This window comes from Chinchilla lanigera, unplaced genomic scaffold (genome assembly GCF_000276665.1).
Source record: "Chinchilla lanigera isolate Chin_1 unplaced genomic scaffold, ChiLan1.0 scaffold00067, whole genome shotgun sequence".
In the NCBI taxonomy this organism is placed as follows: Eukaryota; Metazoa; Chordata; class Mammalia; order Rodentia; family Chinchillidae; genus Chinchilla; species Chinchilla lanigera.
Window position 1 is genome coordinate 5,061,731 of NW_004955468.1, and position 4,757 is coordinate 5,066,487.

Consider the following 4,757-nt stretch of genomic DNA (forward strand, 5'->3'; position numbering starts at 1 on the left):
GAGGGGTACCTTTCCTGATGCCATTTTACAGATGGAGAGCTTTGGTCCTGGAGAGGGGCCTTGTGCCCAGTGGGTGCGGTTGCAGGGCTGGCTGGCTGCACCCTACCCTTTAGCTATCAACTGAGGGGTGTAGTGACAAACATACATGGTCCCAGCTACTTGAGAGCCTGAGGCAGGAAGGTCACTTGAGCCAGATCTTGGTGCCAGCCTGGGCAACATAGTGAAATGCCCTTCTTTTTTTTTTTCTTGCATTAAATACTGTTCTGATAAGGAATAATTGCTATACTAAAATAACATATGTTATTTTCTTTTTTTTAACTTCAAGGAAAAGAAAAATAAATAATAAAAACAATGGTATAAAACTTCAAAAAATATTATTTTCTTCAATGAGCTTTGGTCTGAGAAATAAAATCATCTTAGGATTTGAATCATGGCAAAGCTGGTTGTTCTCTGAAATCTAGGAACTGCATTAGCAAAACCACAGACCTAACCTCTCCACCACCATGCCTGTTTTAATTGGGAGAAATAAGACTGAACATTGTCTATGAAATGACTTGTGGAAGTCAAAAGCCACCTGGTCCAATTGCTCAGGCTAATGTTTCCAGAGCTATATTGAACACGCTAGAGATATCTGCTAAATTTATTTGTTCAAATGTTTAGTTCAGCTCTGATATTTCTCTATTGATTTTTTTTTTTTTGTGGGTCTGGTTGATCTATTTGTGACAGTGGGGCATTGAGCTCTGCTATTAAAATTGTCATTAGTGGTTATCTGAATTTTCATATCCATTAATATTTTTATTATATACTTGGGTGTGCTCGTATGTGCTACATATATATTTAAGATTGTTATTTCTTCCTCTTGGATTGTTCCCTTAACAAGTACGTAGTGTGCCATGGTCCGGCCGCAGAAGGTCAGGGAGATTCCTGCAGGAGGGAATGACACGGGCGAACAGACAAACAACACAGACACCAGAGGTCCTTCTGGTGGCACAGGGGAGCAAGGCTCTTCTGACACAGAGAAATGTTTTCTTTATTATATACTTTTGCAATTACATATGAAACTTGGCAAGTTAAACAGTTTTTGCTTAGATACAGTGAAGTTGCTATTTTGGTTACACATTCAGACATGGTTGACCGACCGCCCAACTACAATCTTAGCAGGGAATCAACCTTTCTAAAGCACATAAACAAAGGAAGCAAACAGATCAGTCACTAGGAGTTCTTGATTAGGTATAATTTTTCAAAGAATTGTTCTCTTGTCCACTGGACAACAGGACCCACATTTGCAATATCTCCATCTAGAGCCAGTCCAGCACACACAGGGCATTCGCCTAATGTTTTCCCGTGCACGAGACCCGTGCAGCGCTCTCCTCCCGTTCTTGTGCGTGAACATTGCCACACAGGAGGTAGGGGACTGAAGCAAATCTCTGTGGTGGCTTTTACTTCCCCTTTTCACCCTGGGTTGGAGGGGGGTGCCTTTCATCTTGGGCTCTGATTCCTTAATTACTTTCAGTTCTGATCCTTCAGGTTCCCAACCATCCTTTATCAATGGCACAATGCATATCTGGAAAGCTATGATTAATAGAGAGTAGAGAGAGAGAGAGGCTACACACCCATCCTATGCGGTCCCTGCTTTGCAGGTACCTGCTGCCAGTCCTGACTTTGTCAAGGAATTGGCACTGGAAGGTCTCGGGCAGTAGTGACCTTCTTTGTTGCTCTTAATCAGCCTTGGTTTGAAGTCCACATTGTCTACAAATTGAGTAGCTATCCCTGCTTTTTTCTGGGTTCCTATCACATGGAGTATTTTTGTTTCATCCTTTAACTTTGTCTGTGAATTATTTTTTGATTTAAATGTGTGTGTTTTCTGCAGCATGTTGTTGGATCTTGTTTCTTGATTCATTCTGCCAATCTGTTTCTTTTGACTGGTGAATGGAGACCATGTACATTGATTGTTATAAGTGGTATGCATTGACTTAGCCTCATCATATTATTTTCCTGTTGTTACTTCTCTTTCTCCTCCTCCTTTTTAATTCCTTGCCTTGCCTGGTGGGTTCATTCTACTGGGATTCATGGAACTGCTGTCTTCATTGTCTTTTTCTAGATTATCCTTGGCAACTTTTTGGCGGGCTGGTTCAGTGGTCATGAATTTTCAGATGTTGTTTATCATGGAAGTATCTTATCTCTCCATCAATTTTGGAGCATCATTTTGTAGAGTACATCAATCTGGGTAGGGCTTGAAATACTTCACTACAGACTCTCCTTGACTTAGGGGTTGTGTTTAGAAGTCTGCTGTGATTCTGATGGGTTTTCCTTTATAGGTGATTTCTTTCTTTTCTCTAACAACTTTTAATATTCTGTTCTTGTGTTGAATTTCTGGAATCTTGACTATTACATGACTTGGTGTATTTTTTTTTCTTTCTAATTATGGCTAATTGGAATTCTATTTGCCTCACTTACCTATGTCATTGTCTTTTTCCATGCTTGGGAAGTTTTCTGCTATTGCTTCTGTGAACATATTTTTTTATGTCCTTGTGCTATCTTCTGATTTTTCATTGATTCTCATTTATCTTATGTTATTCTTCTTTGCGTTGTCTAGCAGATGTTGGATAGATTTTTTTTATGGTCCAAAACTATTTTTTAAAAGTCTTCATTTGATGAAAGTTGCAAACTTTTCATCTAAATCTGATTTTCTATCTTCACATCAGTTGATTCTGCTGCACACACTTTGAATACAAATTTTAATCTTCTGGGCATCTGTTTGAATCTGTTTTATGTCCATAAAAACAAGAACATTTATTTCTTGTTCTTTCATCTCTTGGGCACTCACCATTTCTATTACTTTTCTAAGCTCCTTAACTTTTTAAAAAAATGTGTATCTACTCTACATTCACTAAGCATATCCTTCATTATCTTCATTAATCTATTTAGTTATCTGTATAATCTACTTTGTTACATCTACTGCTATCATCAGAAAGTTCAGCTGGGTGGCTTTTTCGTTCTTCCACCTCAGTGCCCCCTGGATTGTCCTTGAGAAAAATGGAGGTCTGGGGTTGTAGTTCACTTCCATCTTTTCTCATTTTCTATTTTTTTTGTGTGTTGATGATTGTACATTGCTTATGGTAAGTAGCTTTATTACTACTATCGAGACCTCCTTAGGAAATGATTACTTTTCAAGATGTCTTTTAGATACAGCTGGCTTTCAGCTTTTGAGCCCATCACAAGATCCTGCCTCTTCATTTTATTAGGGATGAGAGGCTGTGGATGGTTTGACCTAGCACCCTGTTGTTTGGTTCTGGACTAGGGTATTGCTTATGACTTCCGATAATCTTGATATTGGTATGCAAGAAAGAGGAACTGATCACAACTATATCAGCATGGCTAAAGTAGTACAATCAGCAATAACAAGAGCATGAAGCACAGTAAGAAAATGATCAACAGTAATAACTATTAATTTGCCACCTTTAACCATAGGTTATAAAATTTATAGTTGTATCACAAAATCTCAAACAAATAGAAAATTATACACAGTAAATATCTCCATAATAGAGCACTTTCAATCTAAGGGGGAAAATTTTTAAAGGAATATGGGGAAACTAGAGAAATAAAAGGAGAGAAAGAAATTAGAAGCAAGGCTGAAGGACAAAGGAAGACTACCCAAGCTTTGAGATACTGCAAAAGACAGGAGGGAAAGAATGAAGGAAAAAACAGAAACCAGAACAAAATAAACAAGAAACTAAACCAATGTTCACACTCATAAAAAACAAAAACAAACAATAAAGAAAAAAAAGCCAAGAAAAAGATTTCTCTGTAATTTCAAGCCTGTGGTCATCTTTTGGGGTGTACAGTTTTGTGGCAATGTACAACTTGGGGTGTGTCTCCACTGTCTATGGTTGACAAAGGAGGCAGACAGAGCATAGGTCCATCATGCATAATCCCAGAAACCTGCAGAAGGAATAAGGCCAGATGCCTATTCTGGTGTTTTCAACTCCACAGATGCTCAGGCCATTCTGATCCTGGCCTCTGGCTGTGAGTTTGGGGCCCATGTTGTTCAGCATACAATACTCTTGATGTCTCTTGTTGGCCAGACCTCACCCAGATCCTGGATGTCTTCCTGGGTTATCCCTCACCCCATCACTGGGAGCTCTGAGTTGAGGCCAACCCATGGCTTCTCCAAGTCCTTAGTTTAGCTGGCCCCTTCCTAAAATAGCATGCTACTACTAAACCTGACAGCATGCAGCCAGAGCTACTGGCCAAGAGGCCCACAGGAGGCCTCCTGACATGACCCCATCTTCTGCAGGAGGGCTCATCTACCTCCCCACCTGCTCCTCTAGGAGGAAATTCCTTGGCGGGGAGGAAAGAGCTGTTAAATTACCTACATACCAGAAACCATTCTGCTGCTTGCCTTGAGTTGTAAATATGGCCCATTAAGATAATGACTGAGTTGATTCCAAAGTGTATCTCCCCTCATTCTTCAAGATGAAAGCAAACAGAATTTCTATACTTTGCCAAGATTTCCACTTAGGGGATGGAGCTAATCTGGGAGAATCTCTTTTTCTTTCTTTTTTTTTTTTTTTAAAGAAAGGATCAAAACACAGATATACAGAGTCATTTTTGGAGAGTAACTGGCTTGCCTGACCCTTCCTTTTTGGTGTGGTCTATCAAAATTTCACTGCTTAGAAAAAGGAGCTGGGGGAGGTTTAATAATTACCTTTGCTGACCTCTGTACCCTTGGTTTCCTCCCATCTTGGGCACAAGAT

General features: G+C 39.6%; 1 long non-coding RNA gene across 1 annotated transcript in view; it reads left to right on the forward strand.

Annotated features, from left to right (window-relative positions):
- The first annotated feature begins 989 nt into the window (after positions 1 to 989).
- LOC106150223 overlaps positions 990 to 4,757 on the forward strand; it is a 6,425-nt gene continuing 2,657 nt past the window's right edge. The window contains exon 1 of the long non-coding RNA XR_001236902.1: positions 990 to 1,406. This is a non-coding gene — a long non-coding RNA (uncharacterized LOC106150223). The remainder of the gene's footprint in view (positions 1,407 to 4,757) is intronic.